This window comes from Anabrus simplex, chromosome 2 (genome assembly GCF_040414725.1).
Source record: "Anabrus simplex isolate iqAnaSimp1 chromosome 2, ASM4041472v1, whole genome shotgun sequence".
Classification (NCBI taxonomy): Eukaryota; Metazoa; Arthropoda; class Insecta; order Orthoptera; family Tettigoniidae; genus Anabrus; species Anabrus simplex.
In genome coordinates, this window is record NC_090266.1 from 213,587,901 (window position 1) to 213,608,028 (window position 20,128).

General features: G+C 38.3%; 1 protein-coding gene across 4 annotated transcripts in view; it reads right to left on the reverse strand.

The window, feature by feature from the left end:
* LOC136864010 (uro-adherence factor A) overlaps positions 1 to 20,128 on the reverse strand; it is a 639,417-nt gene that overhangs the window by 133,648 nt on the left and 485,641 nt on the right. The gene's annotated exons all lie outside the window — the stretch shown is intronic.

Here is a 20,128-nt window from a genome sequence, read left to right on the forward strand (position 1 = left end):
CAATGAACTTTCACAACAAAGAAAGAAAGAAAGAAAGAAAGAAAGAAAGAAAGAAAAAAAAGAAAGAAAAACACTGTAATAACTGTAACAGATTGTTAAAATGTACTAACCAGCATTTTCTTATAGCAAAGGGTTACTTTAACAAAATTCAAATTAAATCTACAATTATTTTTTTTCAAAAATTATACTTGTATGTTTGAACTACAACAACCCACTTGTCAATCTATAATGCATTCAAGACAATAACTATAAACTCTGGAACAACATTATTCTACATTTCATTGGCAAGGGTTTGGATGTTCAGGACTGAAAAAGCAAGAAATATGCTGGCAGATACATCCTAAAAATTCTTTATATTATCCAAAGAGGGTACTATGTCACCTAATAGGCTTTCTAAAATTATTTGCTTTAATTTGGGATAAAGAAGAAATACCAAGTGATCGGAAGAATGCACTCATTCATCCCTTACACAAAAAAGGGGACCAAACTAACGTCAACAACTACAGAGGTATCTCCCTTCTTCCTATACCACACAAAATCCTATCCAAAGCATTGCAGCGGAAGCTTGAAAAACATCTAAACAAACAAACTGGCAAGTACCAGGCCGGGTTCAGGAAAGGGCGTTCATGTGCTGAGCAGATTTATATTCTAAAATCACTTATAAAAATAAGATCAATGAGAACTCAGAAGAGGATAATCTTAAACTTCGCTGATTTCAAAAAGGCACATGATTCCATAGATCGCGGAGTGCTCAAGAACGTTCTGCAGGAGTTTGGATTGGATGCGAAATCTTTGTAAGAGATTGTCGAATTATGGCCAAACACCTTTTCTCAAGTCAAATTTATAGGCGATCTCTCAAATCCGTTTGTGATAAAAATGGGTTTGAGGCAAGTAGACAGCCTTTCTCCACTACTCTAATTGCATTTTTGAAAAAGTTATTATGGAATGGAGGTTGAGAATGACTGAAAATGGAATAAAGACTGGGGTAAAGATAGGTTGTGGAAAGAAAGCGATGATGTTGGACTGCCTTGCCTTCGCAGACGACATCATTCTTATTACAGACAACTGTCGAACAGCCAAGAAACAATTTGAAGAACTACAAAATGTTGCAGTCAAAACAGGGTTAAGAAACTCCTTCGAAAAATAAACAGCATTTATGTATTATATTTAAAAAAAGGCAACACGGACAGACTTGTTACACTGTATGGGGATATCCAGCGTGTGCAAAAATGTAAATCCCTGGGAGAAAACTCGCCCACAATGGAGATGAAAAGGGGGGATTAAAGGAGAGGGTGAGAAGGATGGAGCTGGCATTCAGACTGTCATGACACCTGTAAGTCCAAGTCCCTCATAATTCAGGCCAAGTTAAAACATTACTGCACAGTGGTTAGAACGGAGTGCCTTTATGGAGCAGAAACCTTGACGAGGATGGCTGACCCAGTCCTTGAAAAAAGAGAAAGAAGATTCTTACGAAAAATCATAGGCCCAAGAAAGTCGACAAGTGATCCAAACACATAGATAGAATTTGGAGCTCTACAAGACAGTAGAAAGAATCATGACTGATGAGGAAAAGGAGACCGACGTTTTATGGACATATCAAAAGAATAAACCCTGAGAGATTGGCAAAAAGAATACTACTACTGCAAGAAAAGTGGAAAAAACAACCGGGATGGCTTACACAGGTGCACAATGACTTGGCAGAAATAGGTATCAAGGAAGAAGATATAAAAGAAAGGACATCATTTAGGAAGAAGGTTGCAGGAGTGAGGGATGCATCTGAAGAGCAACATGCTGAGCCACGGAACATCTCTGTGGAAGAGCAAGGAAGAAGTCAAAGACTCAAGAATCTTTGGTGAGAGTGTAAAGAGATAGGTATCAGTCTGCGTGACAGAAGGAAGATTGTCTATACATGGACCACAGGTGGCTGTATCAATAAATAATAATACATTCTCAAAAAGGAATCTTTTCCAGTTGTCAAGTATAGTAGTTTCATGTACAGAGATGAGCTCCTGTCAACTTCGCACAATGTCACGGGTGTGTATTTAAATACAGTCTAGTCAATGCAGCTTAGATGAGGTTCATTGTCATTCATGTCATTTCCAGTGCCTTGTAAAATTTCAGTGATTTTGCACATTGTAGCGTGTAAGTTATTTCCACGAACACTTTGTACAGTTTTCTCTTCACAGAACAATCGAGGACATATCACTACTGTAAAACGGGAAACAATCTGTCTCACAACTTCGTAGTTCTCACAATAATATTCTACTGTGTTCAACCATGTGCCCCATCGAGTAAGTATTGGCTGGGGAGGAAGAGGGGAACAAAAGCACATGTTCTTTAAACTTTGTCACCCTTAGTGAAGCCTTAATGAATATTTTCTTTAAGTTTGATATGAACCTGTCAATGTCGCAAAATGTTGCTACATTTCCTTGGCGGCTACCGAGCACGTTGGCTAGATTGTTTGGGTCACGCAGCTGTCAGCCAGCATTCAAGAGATGGTGGGTTCGATCCCCATTTATCGGCAGCCTAGAAGATTTTTTTTTTAGCAGTTACCCATTTTCACACCAGGCAAATATGATGGGGTTGCATCTTAATGAAGACCACCGCCGCTTCCTTCAAAGTCCTTCCTTATCCTATTGTTACAAGACCTGCCTGGGTCAGTGTAATGTACAACAAATTGCAAATATACATATCCTCAGCAATTCTACTCGAACCAAGAGCAAGGCAGGTCAGGTGGACCATTTGAGCTTACAGGCCTTAGTCTGTCACAGCAATGTCAAAAAGTACTGTTATTTTTGAATGATTTGCTGCATCCAGAACTTCAAAATGAAGTTTAAAAGGAAAAAGAATCTCCAGGATGGTTGTCCAATAGCGTACCAACTACTATACTTGCAATGCATCTCTTGCAAGCATTCATAGTTTTGTCGACAGATCCAACTTGCTACTGTTGCCCACACAACTACTTTTTCTAAGTGCATAGTAGATAGTTTCTTCTCAGTGTTTCTTTCTCTGGAACTGCATCTGCTGTGTACATTCCCTAAAAGTTTCTGAAGAGTTGACTGTTCACTTTGTTGTTAGCGAATTCAACCAGTTCATACAAATCTGTTGAGGAAAGCAAGAGACTAGAAAACATGGAAGGTTTAGCCGCACAGAGCAAAATCTGTCTGTTGTGCCAAGCAGTTAGTCGACAGATGCTGCTGTTTTTATATATATTTTTTTTTTTTTTTTTTGCTAGGGGGCTTTACGTCGCACCGACACAGATAGGTCTTATGGCGACGATGGGATAGGAAAGGCCTTGGAGTTGGAAGGAAGCAGCCGTGGCCTTAATTAAGGTACAGCCCCAGCATTTGCCTGGTGTGAAAATGGGAAACCACGGAAAACCATCTTCAGGGCTGCCGATAGTGGGATTCGAACCTACTATCTCCCGGATGCAAGCTCACAGCCGCGCGCCTCTACGCGCACGGCCAACTCGCCCGGTGTTTTTATATTTCACTGCATAGCAGTGCTGTTGTACATGAAATAGTTTCCTTGCCGTTACTTTATCTTAGCACAGTTTACAAAAAGGTATTTTTTCTGTCGGCACTAAATTATTTCACTCCAAATGCTTTGATGTATTAAACCTTGCACATTCACTAGACTCAACTTTTACACTGTTTATGTTCATTAACACCCTTGAATCACTTGATGTGATGTTCACACAAGGATTGACCAGGCCTTCAATTAAAATGATGAGACATTTACAAGCTAAGTTATGTACTAGCTTGTATTTTTATCACCGCTGCAAGGGTTTCCCCCTTTCGTGAATTTCTATGAATAGAACAGGAATGCGGCTTGCCAGCTCTCCTAAGAACAGTCAGTCAGTCTCCTAACCATGCCTCCAGGCATAGTAAATGCCAATGACAGCAATGATATTGCTGAGTTAATTGAAAGTGTTTTAGATAGTGATTCGGAGAATGGGGATTGCGATTATGACAATATTGAAGAACAGATATTAAGTGAAAGACACACTTCATGCGATACTAGTGACTGAAATCATACCTAAAGCCCTGCGTGCAGAAGCAAAACAGTGACTGGGTGTGGGTTAGTAAGAGTGATAACTAGAGCCCGGATTTCCATGCCAATGCACGTTTTTAAATAAGCTGGTTATACTACTCAAACTTTGCAAATATTAGTTTTTAGTTTTATGGCTTGACGATTCCAAATAACTGTTCTTTTTCCCTGCATGTTTGCATGTTTTGGCCTTTTATTTGAGAAAATTCATGCATAATGCATATTTTGAAGATTTTGGATTTGACAGCGAATATTTGGACACTTAATATTGCATAATAAGACTTTCCTTCTGACTTTGGCGCATATATAATGTTAAATTCTACGATATTACCTTTGTTGGTGTGCAGAATTTGGGACCATTTTTCCACGTTATACAGTATGTCTGTTACTGAGAGACAGACAGAATGTATTCCTGGCATCCTATGTTACAACCAAAGTTAGTACATACGGTAGAAGTCCTATACAGTGGAACCTCGATTATCCATTCCCGGAAACTAAGTTTTCCCGGATTATGCGTTCAAATTACGTGGTCCCGCGAGCATCGTAATTAAATCATGTTGTAAAAATCCTGCACTATCCGTGCCTCGAAGAAAATTTTCCCGGATCAACCGTCCAGAAATTTCAGTCCCATCAATGCTAAATCCTCTATCAAGCGTTTTTCAATAAAATATCTCACGAAAGGACGGCTAAGGCATACTCATGGATCTTGGGGTTAACGTCCCGTCATTGCGATAATTAGAGCAAGTAGTGTACTGGAAAAGCGGCTGGCAGTGAACTTGCATAAGTGACCATCTTAGTATCACATTCAGGTGGTATTGATTCGAGAATCTCGGAAATCATAAAGCAGAGTGTGGCCACAACAGCTGTAAGGAGAGACAGTGCATTTCAACAGTAAATGATACCAAATTTGATATATTAGTTGTGCAATAAATTGCTACAATAGATGTTTCTGAATGACGAATGTCATCAAATACTGTTACAAGAAAAACACAACACATTCAGCCCAATTGTAAACAACCACTGAGTTCCCAAAATTCCGATGTGCACCACTGGTGGCACACAATGTGATTAGAGATACATGTTGCTTTATATTGCAGTCTGCGTTTTGTGCAAGGAATTAGAGTAATGCTTCGGCGTTATTAGGATTGTATACATTACAAGATATAACAAAAAATGGTGCACAAAAAGCTTGTAAATAACTGTCATTCAATAACTCCCTTTACTTACGCAAACATAACATTTTATCTATTTAAACAAGTTGTAAGACAACAAAATTCCATACAGTTATAATAGGGTTGATTTATTAAATTCAAATACAAATTTACTTCATAGTGTAAGAACACACAGGTTTTGATTTTTGCTAGGCAAGGTTCAACAATGGTTGGTTCCTCATTATGGAAATGCATGCACTTCAGCAGTGTCAAATCTGTCTCACAGTTTTCTTTACACAACCTCATTTCAGCAGGGTGTCAAATCTGTGTTATTTTCTTTTAACCTCATTTCCATACGTAAGATTCATAGACCAGGACATTTTTCTTTGGTGAAGAGGACAATGCCCATTATCACAGGAACTCAAGAACCTGCTTCTTTATTTCTTCTTTCGTGTAGTCCTTCCATTCAACCTATGGTGATCATCTTTTTACTCTTGTGGAGGCAGCATATTTCTGTGCATCTACGTTGGTTTCTAAAAAAATTACATCTTAGATTTCATCATCTAAAAATTACTTATGTACTGGTACAGGATCTGCTACATCCAAATTATACTGCAGCGTTGGCTGTCCAGAAAAAGGAAATTCCCCACACAAGGCTTTCAAGTCAGTCCACTCCAAAAACATTGTTTACATGATTATATTATGAAAAGCACTTACTACCATTTGTGCTGGATCACTGTCACTCCTTTCTTCATCATTTCGTTCTTCCTCACTTTATTCTACCACACTCATAAGGTATCCAATGACTATCACTTTCAGTATCTGATTAAAAATCTTCAAAATCTACTTCATTGACCATGAAATTGCATGTACCACTGGTGGAACACGACTGCATTACATTGGCGCATGATTACCAAATGCCGTCATGCACTGCTGGTGGCGCACAAAATGAAGTGGGATAAATGTCTCTAAAACTGTTATAATATCCAATAGGAAAACAACAGATAGGGAATCTGCCACCTGGGCAACTGCCCTAAATGCAGATCAGTAGTGATTGAGGACCATGATCAAGGGGTTTCATGTGAGAAACAATATTGTTGCTCTACTTGAAGACTGAACTAGTTTTGTTAAAATGTTCGCTCTTATAAAGCGTCCACATTATATCCAGGGTTAGATGTTTATATTTTTACTTTTTCGATTGTATTGCCGAAGAGGTTTTCGGCTCTTTCCTCAGGGCACTGTATAATCACTGTGCTTTCAGGCAGGAATCAGAACTGTTTCTCCTTAACACAAATCTAGTATTTTAATATTATCGTACAAGATTATGTTATCGAGACCAGAACAGATGTTGCACCTTACAAAAAGCCATGGGAGGTCTAGGGATTGCCTATTACTGTTTTGGTCCTAATGTAAGACTGGGAATTTTACATTTCCGTGTTAAAATGTCAAAAACCGCAGTCGTTTTATTTGCGCACGTTACGTTTAAATGGTTTATATCATTTCCAACTCGTAGCGACATGCGCAGCGAGAGCGCTTTCCAGCTGAGCTCAAGGTCACGAATAACCGTAATTTCCGAAGTTATGATATTTTTTCTCTTTCCAATTTGATTGAATACTTATTACCGACGGGCAGAATTGAATATAATTCATTCAAAACCATGTTCTCGAGTTCAACATAACCTTTAAAAGTCGATGTAGGCCTAATTTTCATGGCACAATATTTCCAGAAACTGACGAAGACTATGAATCGTATATTAAATTACAATGGAAGAAAAAGAAAAGAAGGGATTTCGCCATCATGTTGGGCGGTTTTGTATCTAAAGTGCTTTATTTGATTAGATGAGAGAATTAAAAACTACTTGTGGTCGATTGTCATTTGACTTGGCGTTGTTATATTTTTCGAAGAGTTTGGCTAATTAAAGTTGCTGAACTGAAAGAAGTTTTCACTGGAAAATGACGAAGTTTCCCCTGTAAAACTGAACATAAAGTATCGAGTTAGTGAACTCGCGTACCGATAATTGTTTGATGCAGGTTTCGCTGTCTAACTTGCCTGCCTCTCATCCGGATGGCCTGGGTTCGATTCCCGGTCAGGTCAGGCATTTTTACCTGGATATAAGGGCTGGTTCCAGGTCCACTCAGCCCACGTGATTACAGTAGAAGTCCGTTATAGCGAGAATTTATAATGGCGAAAAATTTACTCACTATAACGGATTGTTGTTATAGTTATATGCGATTTTTTAAAGAAGTCGGGAAAAGTTTTCGCGGATATCCACACTTGTTTGTTGTTTTTCGAAATCCGATACTACGTGAAATTGTGTGTTTAATTTCATTCTGAAAAATATATATTACCGTATTTCTCCGAATCCAAGACGACTCCAACTTCTTCCTTCAAAAAAAATAATCAGGCTTAAAAAGTGTTTTTTAAAATCATATTAATGTATTTTCTTATACAGTACGCATTTTTAGACTGTAGACGCCGAACATTGGCTTTAATTATGCCGTATTTTTTGCGGCTGTACAATTATGCTTTCTTTATTTCGGCGGGTTTAATAACCATTAACTTAAAATTGGCATCATAATATGGAAGGGAACTCGTTGAAAACTTGCCGGCAATACACATCCCACGCGTCTCTACAATACGACGATCCACCACGAAAATATTCTTGCTCACTATAAAACTGTTACCGGTACTTTCACTCAGCGTCAGATATAACTGGCTGCCGCTACACGCACGTCTTGCTTGCCAGATTCGGCCAACTTCAGCGGCTAACGACGTATAGGTCTTAATCGCGGACTGGCAATTCCGCCCATGCATTTTTGTGCACATACCTCACAATTTTATCTTCAACTTTAAAGCGTCCTTGTTGCGGGCCACTGAATGCATTTTTTGTGCAGGACGCATTTTTAAGCTATCTTTGTCTTCACGGTAACGCCGAATATGGGCTTTAATTAGGCCTATGCCGTATTTTCTTGCGGTTGCACAATTATATATTTTCGAGTGTTTAATAGCCATTAACTTAAAATTGGCATCATAACATCGACGAGAACCCGTTGAAAATTTTCCGGCAATTCTGTTCCACGTATCTTTACTGTACCGGGAGGTACACCTCCACTCCGCTAATTTAAAATGTGCGCCAGTTGAAACTCCTCTGCTGGAGGAAGTCTGAACTTTATCTACGCTATTAATTCTTTACCTTCTCAGAAGATGTCACCACGTGGAAAATTTTGAGTTTTTGAACTGTGTCATTTTTGATGTGTTTTTGTTTCGCTTGAAGTAAGAAGTGTGAACTTTCTCTTCTAGAGGACACTACTGAAGATCAACAATAGTGCACCCTAGTGCGGAGTCAAAGAACTATTTTGTTGGAGAAATTTTTATTTCAAATGTTTGTTTCTTGATAAATTTCTTTCTGTTATTGTTTAAGTTGGCTGTATACCCCTCTTTTCCCCCTTGTTTTAGATTTATCCAATCCCGAATTTCTTTTAGTAATTTCCGACCAATCCGATGTATCTTCCCCCATCTTGGATATGTTTCTGTACCCTAGCCAATAAAGTAATTGTGGGCGGGTGTTTTCGTTCCCCTAACGCCTAGAAACTTCCGCGAGAGGATTTAAACTGCTGAGTTTAGGGTCTCCGGGCCACTTCTGTTCCATCTTTCAGTGTATAAAGTACATAGCAGGAGGCGGGAAGCGCCTCTTTCCTCGGCAGCGGTCATCAATAAGGTAATGGCCGATTAATAAATTCTTTCTTTGCTAGCTCAGCAGTTTAACTCTCGGGGCGGGTGCGAAGCGTTCCACCATGTAACCTTTTCCTAAAATGTAACAATCTTTCTTCTATTCTCTTTTAAGCTACCTTCTGGGATAGAGAGTGCTAACCCTCTCGAGCTCCCACTCTTATTGTTTTGAGGTGAACTTATTTTCTCAACCTATTCTTCGTTAATGTAAAACAAATTGCTCTTTTCTAAAGTCACCTCGGTAGTATGGGATTAGCCCTTGCATTAGTGGCCTAGAGCCAGATTAGGTTTTTTTAAAAACAAGTGTATTAGGAGTGCAAGTTCGCCTCCTCTCAAATTGTTATTTTAGAGGTCATTTAATTAACCTGCTTTTCATTTAATAGACCTCAGTAGATTGGGTATTTTACCCCTGTGTTTATGTCCGCTGAGGACAACTTGAAGGTGGAGTTTGGTGTGGCCTGGGAGAGGCTTAAATTTTGAGAGCGAGTGGCTCTTTTGAAAATTGAGTGTTATATGCCTCGTGGAGGCTTTTCTGTGTAATTTGGAGCAAGGGCTCCTAGGTATGAATGGGGTTTTCTGCCCCTCTGTTAAAACTCGTGTTTGGGGTAAAACTGAGCTGATTGCCCAAGCAGTGTAAAATCAGGGCGCGAAGCCCAATTCCTGTAAATATTGTAACTGCCCTTTTGATTTGCTACTTTGTACCTGCCATGCTTGTTATTTCTTTGTTTTTAAAAGAAAATATAACCTTGTTAAATTTTAAATTAATTTTGTTTTCGTAGCTGGAGACCTATTCACACCCGCACCTTCTTTCACCTCTACCTACCACGGAAAAACTCCGTAACATTTACAATACGACGATCCATCACGAAAATATTCCTGCTGTCTATAAAACTTAATTTTACTAAGCGTCAGGTACAGCAGACGCGTTATAAGTCTGCTACTGATAGCCGTGGCCTTTTTAAGAATTCGTAGGCTCGCATGTTTTGATGCCATACTGCAGATTTGAAATCCTTTTTTGTAGAGGATAATAGAATGTCATTCTCCCTTCACTATTTTCCAAGATCCAGTGACGTTACACATAGGCACTGTACGACCGGTCGCCGTGGCTAGCGGTGTAGGCCTGGGCCTATGATAAAGAGGCTGTCGTTTATTGTCGACGAGTTTTGTGTGCGAGCGCGCGCGTGCGGGGGAGGGGTGAAAAGAAACAGCGTGGTTTGGTTACTGCGGTAGTTGCCAGTGGTGTTCATTACTATCAGGCCATCGAATGCAAAACGACCCTTGATTTTTCACACGATATTCTGAGGAAAAAACGTCGTCTTGGATTCAAAGAAATACGGTATTACTCCAGAGGCTTCTGTGGCAAACTTTCCAGTTTTCTTTTTCAAACGGTGTCACCTAACCTAACTGTATATGTATCATGGAAACCTATTTGAAACGCATGTAGAGAAAAATGATAACATCCTCGCTAAAAATAATGTCAATTATTGACATGGGAATAGCTTTCCGAAATTTAACTAGACGCGAGAAAATATAAACTGTCCTCTGAAATCAGTGATAGTACCCTGCCATATCTTGAGGTGTATCACTTTCTTACTTAATTTCAGTATAAGGTACAGGTACACCATTCAAATTAAGAGACCGTCTACTTCAGCCTTTATTTTTTTCGAGTTAACAATCGCCATCGGCCATGTTATTTACGCATTTATTACGAAAACGTCTTATCCTCTTTCATTTCGAATTTTCTTTTGAGAACAGCAGTCGACGGGTATTACTAATAGACTCCAATATCGCCTTCGAATGTTGACAAGAGAGCTCGCAAATGTACATAGCGCAAAAACTTACTGTACCGAAGATGATCGATCGCATTTTGTGGCAAACATTTCAGTTTTGTTATTCAAATAGCGTCACATATCCTAACTTATCTGTACTATATGTATGATGAAAACATACTTCAAGCGGAAGTAGAGAAATTATAACCTTCTCGCTATAAATTTACATAATAGCCCTTCCGTAATTTAACGGACGCGAGAAAATATAAACGAACCTCGTAATCAATGACGCACTTTGCCATATCTTGAGGTGTAGGCCCATCTCATTCTTACTTAATTGCGGTATTTAGCATTAAAATTAAGCGATCGTTTATTCTGCGTTTATCATTAACGAGTTAAAAACGGCTATCTGACATTTACGCATTTATTACGAAAACATGTCTCATTTTCCTCGCGGAAGAGCAGTCGACGGGTATTACTAATCGAATCCGACATTGCCTTTGAATGTCAACGAGGGAGCTCGCTGATGGGCATAGCGAGAAAAAGATACGGTACCGAAGATGATCGATCGCATGCAGTATAACGGCTGGGAGCATAAATATCGGCAACGGAAAAATCGAGCGCGCATGATCGCTCGTAATAACGGATGCGTCAGTGATAGGATTCTCGCTGTAACCGAATGATAATACACAGTTTAATATAGGAATTTTGAAGGGACGGACAAAAGTTATCGTTATAACGGGCTTCTCGTTATACGCCGTACTCGCTATATCGGACTTCTACTGTACCTTTATTTGAGGAGCTATCTAATGGTGAGATGGCGATCCCAGTGTAGAGAGCCAGGAACAACGGCCGAGAGGATTCCGCACACTGACCATGCGTCGCCTCGTAATCTGCAGGCCTTCGGGCTCAGCAGTGGTCGCTTGGCAGGCAAAGGCCCATTGAGGCTGTAGTTTGGTTTGGGAGTGTTTGTAAGATTATAATTATACCCATTTCATTTTTGAGATGTTTAGCCAAAATGTTGATGGTTTTAATTCATTCCCGGATTTTCAGTTTTCTCGTGTTGTAAGTTTTATTTTCGTGGTACCTCCAAAAACGGAGAATTGAGGTTCCACTGTAATCCAATTAACCTAGCACTTTCGTATCTGTTATTGACGTAAGCCGGAAGTCCCCACGTCGATCTCTGTAATTCTTAGGAATAAAATGCTCCAGTTATACATTGCTATAAATTGAACCTTAAATTGTGCATTACTCGTTGACTGCTTAAAATTTGTATCACAGTAATGTGACGCCATGTTACTGAGATAGCAGCTTACAAACATTGGTTTTGCACTGAACCTTCTTCCGTTATCCTGGAATTTCCTACCCGGAACTCCCACTCATCGCATGTCTTTGTTATCACAGCAGGCAATAGTTACTGAGGACATTCGAAAGTGTCTGCAATCATCGCACAGAGAAGTAGCTGTGGCAGCTAGAGATAGGTCGATCAAAGTGATCTGTTCAAATCCTGACTTTGTCAAACTTATATAAGACGGATTGTGGTGAAAATGCAAAAGACATACAATTTGACCTTACTTTGTCCCGAATGTCTTCATTTAAGTATGCACCTATCACTTCTTGCAATGAAGAAAGATTATTTTCTGTGTTTAAGAATATGCTGACAGATAAACTTATGAGCTTAAATCAAGACAATTTGGAGAAATTGCAGTAGTTGTTGTACAATGTTTGAAAAGGAACTTATTTTTGATGGTGCATATTTTCCACTTTATTGTGCATGTTTTGCCATATGATAGTGCACGAATGCATGCATATTTTGAGATTTGATAATATATGGAAATCCGTGCTCTAATGATAACAAACCAAATATTCATCACTTTACAGTCTTTGCACGGGTGTCAGGAGAATTTAGAGAGAAATATTTAGATAATTCTGTATTGCAGTTGTCTTTTTTTGGTATTCAAGGATCCGTTGTTTTCCAGCACTGTGTGGGAAATATTTATGCTATGGAAAAATTATCGGACCCTGATAGGGAAAAAAAGAATAGACTATGACAAGTGGTTTGACTCTAATGATGTTTAAATTAAGGCCTACCTTGCCCTCTGCATTCTGATATCCCAGGTTCATAAACCTCGTATCCAATTATACTGGAGCACGATAAATGTACTGAGACCCCAAAATGTGTGAAGTGCCTCTACACATACCTGAATATTTTAAGACATATCATAGAAAATCTTCGTTCTGACATCACTTTTGGCGAGAACAATTACTTTAAATGCTTTACTGAAAACTATGCAGTAAAATTCTGGTCGCTGTTCCATTTATGACGTTTATTTCAGAATAGTGCACAGTACTTCTGACCAGGTGGCTTATTCGCATTAGGGGAAATTTAAATCCAATTTCTAAGTGAGCACGCGGGACCACTGAACTTGAAGCGATAAGTTTAAGACACTGAAAATATAACTGAAGAAAGCAACGGGATCCACTACCTGAGCTACCCCAGAGTGATAACAATAAACAGGACTGGGATTTCCTTACGTCTTAAGATAAATACATTCTCGTTAAGGATGACATTTCCTCCCTGTCCAATACCCTTGACAGGGTGTGGCAATATTTAAGCGATTGACAATTTCTCACCATGTTCTCCGATCCTGTGAAGAGTTGTACATGGATTTTCCAACAAGTATCCTCATCTGATCAATACATCCTGCAGGTATTCATCTTTGGAATTTCTTCCTGGCGCCTTTCCTTCCACCACCAGTTTCCCCACGGCTTTCATTCATCTTGAAATATTTCCAAAGTATCACAGGAAGGCTATACTGATGATCTTCACGAGCCTGTCTTTTACTCAAAGTTCCTTGAGAACTGAATTGTTGGTTCCATGTTCCATTCAAGATATTCATAGAACTCAACGGTAGACCCACATTCCAAACTCTGTCAGGTTGATGCTCAGGCTGCATTTAACCCTGACTTCCACCTCTTCAATAAGTTGGCCATCAGCAGCAATCAAAGGTTTCAAGTCATATATTCAGTTATATTTTTGTCGCAACACCATGATGTATTCACGAAGACTCACACAAAATGCTGTCAGTTGCATACACTAGTTTATTTACAAAAATTATTACACAAATTCTATTTACACACGCACTAATGAACTGCCATCATGAAACAAAACACTACTACAAATGAAAAAGAAGAGACTGCAACAAACGCATGTCAACTACCAACCCAATAAGATGGTTTTCACTTTACAATGGCGAAAAATGAAAGTATCCTCCTATTCAATACATCATATATTCCGTCATTAGACGGAGTAAACAAGTTCAGACATGTTTCGGCTCGTTTGAGCCATCTTCAGTGAAAAAATTAGGGGGGTTGGAATAATTATTTACATAATATGAGTTGAAAAAATGCTAAAAAACATAATGAAAGCGTAAATGAAAAAACAAACAAAAGAGAGCCTAGACGGAAACAAAATAGCACAAATATACAATATTTACATCAATATGCAGAGCAAAACAACTTATTGCGACAAAATTCAGTGAAACAGGTGTTAATTTGAAATAATAATTGATACTAAAAACTGCGTTAACCTAAGAAACAAGGGAATGAGAAAACAAATGATGCAGATGGAAATGAATAATAGTAGCACATGGTGGGGTTGTGGACCTCATAGTTTACAAATTATTAGTTTATAAAAACGACAAAACAGTTTGAAATCGCTGTCAAAATCCTAGTGGAAACCCATCACATCAAAATGGTCAGGAGGAGAGCGGGAGCAAACATTTTGAGAGAAACCAAGCCTGAATTAACCTGCAGGCGAAAAGCCTGTGATAAGGAGAAAAAAACACCTTAAATTTAAGGCTTCAGAAATAGCAGCATTCTTAATATCTTCTCAATCTAGCGGTCCCTTTCTTCATTATTGTTTCATAATGTTGGCTGGTGTTTTGCCTTATTATAGAGGGGTCGGAAGGGCCGCATATAAAAATATGAGAAGCTGTGTTAGGTAGAAGACAGATGCATAGTAAATTGCAGTAATCTAGTGGAAACCGTCAATGAAGTTCTAATCTGTAATGGAAAAAATGAGGTTGTATGAGAAACATGGGTTGAAAAGTGTGGAATGGTTGTGAAGAAAGCTTAAACTTACGGTGTGCAGTAGGTGGTTGTCCTCTCTAGTGGCCTGGCTTTCTCAAAGTAACGGTCTCGTTCGCGTGATCGAGTCTATTGTTGGTTCGGCTGTGTCTGCTAGGATGGAAGGAGCAGAGGGGGAAGGGGAGGTACAGGGCTGGTTTGAGGAAGGGAGGGGTGTTGAGTTGGAGAGATGGAGGTGGGTTTGTTTGGCAAATATAAAGAATGAATGTTTCAAGAGGATGTTAGTTTACTCGCTGACTTCTAAAGCTCGAATGGTGTGGCCTTCTTAAAGTGACGGTCTCGGTCGCGTGATCGAGTCTATTGTTGGTTGGCTGTGTTTGCTAGGTTGGAAGGAGCGGAGGGGGAGGGGTGGTGTGAGGAGGGAGGGGGGGTGGAGGGGGAGTGGTGGTGAGTCGGGGAGATGGAGGTGGGGTTTGTTTGTGTTATGGAAATTCTGACAAATGTATGGAATGAATGTTTCAAGTAGAATGTTCTTTTTCTCGCCGACTTCATTTAAATTGTGAGTGGGGTTCATAAACTGATCTAAATAAGATGGTGTCGGCAGTGCAAGTTTCTAATGAGTGCTCCTAGATTTTGTTAGAAAACGAAGTGAAATATGCTGTAAGATGTACAGAAAATGTTACAGATGGTGAGAAGAACAGGCAAGGTATTCTCAGTAGCGAGAGTAATCACTCTTCTCCAGAGAAAGACCTTTGTACCGGTAATATCTATGAATGAGTGTGTGTGTGTGTGTGTGTGTGTGTGTGTGTGTGTGTGTGTGTGTGTAGGCCTAAAATGACTACATCTGTCCATGAAACTGTTGAATCAATACACAAAATAATAGAACTGCTACATAAGGATTTGGTAGAAGCAAACCTTGTAATTAAAAGCTACTCTCTGAAAGGCAAATCTGATTGAAGAGTTGGAAGAACTACGAAATAGCGATGGTGTTGGCGTTGGCACATCGCGGAGTGAGGTTACGTTGCAGCATAGGAAAGTGTCGCTAACTAGGCCTAATTCATCTGGAAATCATCCTGCAGTAACGAACAGATTCAGCATTTTACGCGAAGTTAAGGAAGAGCAAGGAAGCACTTCTTTCTCCCAAGACGCGAGTTCTCCGATGAAAAACACAGAATTCACGCCGATAACATGATCAAGAAAGTAAGGAAGAAGAAAATTAAACTGGTTGGTGATAGTCACGGTCGAGGCCTTTCAGCAAATCTAGCAGAACTGCGAGCCGACAATGAAGCGACAGGTTTTATTCAACAAGGTGCCCCTTTTTCAGTAGTAGTGAAACCCCTCGAGGAATGCTGATAAACTCTCGTCAGACAACGTCGTATTTATTACTGAACAACTATATTGACAAATGAGAAATTCAGGCAAATATGTAGTCACAATTAAAAATAGGAAAGAATTTCCACCAATCAATACTTGTTTTTTTATTGCTTATATTAAGCTACAGGACCGGTTTCGACCCCATATACAAGGTCATCTTCAGCTGAACCATGAATACATATTTATATGATGAAGCTTTGATTAAATTGCATTGTCAAAGGAATGTTATATGATGTGCATTTAGTCACATACAAATGGGGCGTGTCTTATCGTGAATTGGCATATATGTCAGTATGTACAATATTGCAACTGTATGTCTAAAATATTATGTTGAGGTCTTAAAATTAGTGTATAAAACATATCTTCACTTTAACTTTTATATATATATATACGAGTAAAAGACACCACAGGACAACAAGATTTGATTCTAACATAAGGATACATACATAGCAGAGCTGAACATATTTTAGCCGAATTTTATCCATACATCTGGCACCCTTGTTTTAAAATTGGAAAGTGTTTTATCCCACATGAAGACTAATCTTTTACTCACGCAATTTTACAACCATATCTTTTAAACTCCAAGAACAGCAGCTGAGTGTACAAATGTAAATGGGACTTAAATACGAGAGTTGATGAATTGACCAACAAGCAAGATACGAATGTTCATGTGCATGAAATGTTTTTTATATATTGTATTTTATCCTGTACATATATATGTTAGTTGAAGTGAAAACATGTTTTATACACTAATTTTAAGACCTCAACATATTTTAGACATACAGTTGCAATATTGTACATACTGACATATATGCCAATTCACGATAAGACACGCCCCATTTGTATGTAACTAAATGCACATCATATAACATTCCTTTGACAATGCAATTTAATCAAAGCTTCATCATATAAATATGTATTCATGGTTCAGCTGAAGATGACCTTGTATATGGGGTCGAAACCGGTCCTGTAGCTTAATATAAGCAATAAAAAAACAAGTATTGATTGGTGGAAATTCTTTCCTATTTTTAATTGTGTAATTCGTCAATACGGAAATGAAGATTATAGATTACGAAATATGTAGTCATTTCAAAAATGTTACATTATTAGACATCGGTAAATTAAACCGAACTTCTCATACGAGGCATGGCATGCACTTGAATAGACTCGGGGAGAAATATGTAAGCAAGTTAATAAGTAACATCACTACAAGTAAAGATCAGAAAAAGACTGTCCTAGAACTATCTAGTCCAAAAAACATGTGTTAAATTCTGGACCCAATAACATTTCAATCCAGAATATGGGTCCAGAATTAAATAATGACTTGCAGGGTGGGAACAGGCAGTTCAAAACATTTCATCAGAATATTCAATGTCTTAAAAATAAAATTTTAGAATTACAAGTAATTTTAAATTCAATGCAAGATGTCATGTTTATCTGTTTGGATGAACATTGGTGTAATAATGATGAATTCAAACTCATTAATATCGAAGGTTATTATCTGGCAAGTAATTACAGTCTGGTTAATAAAGAGCATGGAGTAGTTTGTATTTTTGCCAAGTCAGGAATTGAATGTGAAGAAAAGGATCTTTATTAGAATTTGAAATAACTTCAGTGGAATTTAAGCTTCCCTATGGTAAAAGGGTAATTCTGTTAACCGTCTACCATTCACCGCATGCTGACTTGGAGATTTTCTTAGGAAAATTAGATCAAGTCCTTCATAACATTTTCGGTAGGAACAGCAGCGCAGAAGTGGTGATTTTAACAAATTTTGCTGATGAAAACCTTCTGTCAACATCACAACTACTGCATGTTCTTCAAAGCTGTAATCTAAAACACTTAAAATTTTACATGCACACAGGTAACTGCCACCTCAGCTACAACGATAAACATTTGTATTAATTTCCATTGTTCTAAAATGCAAGCGTTCAATATAAATTTTGGATTATCAGATCACCATGCTCAAATTTTGCAACTAGAAATCGAGAATGTTTACAAGCATTCAACCAAAATGAAGTAAGCACAATTAACTCTCTCTGCAGTTGCATGTGGCAGTTTCATTGAAAGTCTTAAACTTCAGACCTGGGCTCCAATAACATTTTGTCATAGGATTGACCAAAAGTATAGAACCATTTTAAGCATCTTTTAATGCAATTTGAATTACATTTTCCAAAAAACTTGCAGTAATTAATGAAAACTTCAAAAAGCCATGGATCACACAGGATATATGGATTTCAAGTTAAAAATGTAAATTACAAAGTAAATTAGCACAGCAGAGTTGTGACCTGAATTTTCGTAAGTATGTTAAAAACTACAAATCAGTCTGTCGAAAAGTTCTTAGAGCAGCTAAGATAATGCACAATAACAGGGAAGTTAAAGTCTTGCAATAAATCACAAACCATATGGAATGTAATCAAGGGAGAAAACAGACACGCAGTTGGAAATAAAATTGCTGCTATAAAAAATGATAAGGCAATACAAATGAATGAATGAATGACCCTCATCATTTGGCTAATTATATAAATGATTTCTTTCTATACCTACCACACAAACTTGAAAATGCAAGTAAATCAGATGTATTACCAGAACTCCCAACCTTAGTGTAAAACTCTACGCAGTTAACTCCAGTAACAGAATTGGAAGTTCTTAAAATCATACAGTCTTTGAAGAATAAAACTTCCACAGGTGTAGATGAAATTCCCACAAAACTCATTAAAAAATGTGCTCCTTATCTGGTACAGCCTTTAACTTCTCATCAATGAATCATTTTCTAGTGGTCAGTTTCCTAATCTCTTAAAAATAGCTGAAGTTATCCCAGTCTTTAAAAGTGGAAACTTACATGATCTACATAATTTCAGACCAATATCAATACTGTTATTTCAAAAATATTTGAACGTGCTATGAAAGATTGGTTTACTAAATTTTTAATCAAATATAACTTGTTAAATAATGCACAACACAGGTTCAGAGCTGGCAGAAGTACTTCATGTGCTTTATCACATTTTACACAGTTGGTCGTAAATGCTCTTGATAATGATAAAACCGTGATAACACTATTTCTTGACCTTTCAAAAGGCATTTGATTCTGATGATCTGGAAATATTGTTGCATTAATTATATCAGACTGGGGTTAGAGGAATTGATAACGACTTCTTTAGATCATACCTGGATATCCCTTTCAGACCTGAAAGGAAATTGGAGGTGTGAATTTTTGTTTGTACGTCAAGAACTGACTAAAATGCTGCTCAATACACATATTAATAGTTTATTTTACAAAATAAAAACTAACTTCCGAAAAACAGGACCCACACAATTGTGCGTATCAAAATTCAAAACCTCGTATCACGTACGATGGTGTAGCTTCAAAATTTACGTTCACTAACCAATGTACACACTTCATTGAATATATTCCGGTATTCAGTAAAGCTTCTAGATTAATATAAACGCAGTAAATAAATACTTACTTTCGGCACTACTGCTTCCTACCATCTCGCCGATCAACTGTGCTTTTTAAACTCTTCTTCCTTCGCCCTGGCGGTCAAGGGCATACTAAAATCAATTGAAATACACGCCACGTGTCCTGCACAATCACTGCAGTCCGGTGTAGCGCCGAAAAAACATCAAATACGGTCAGGGATAACTAAAATACGAACCCGCACAATTGTGCGTACTCGGTCTGAAAGGGATAAAGGATCCCAGTTTGTTGAAATTTTTTTTTTGCTAGTTGTTTTACGTCGCTCCGACACAGATAGGTCTATCAATCTATTATCTTCATTTCCGTATTGATTGGTACTATAATATAAGGAAAATTGAGAAGTATTGATAAGGTGGAAACTTCTCAATTTTCCTTATATTACAGATAGGTCTTACAGTGACAATGGGACAGGAAAGGGCTAGGAGTGGGAAGGAAGCGGCCGTGGCCTTAATTAAAGTACAGCCCCAGCATTTGCCTGGTGTGAAAATGGG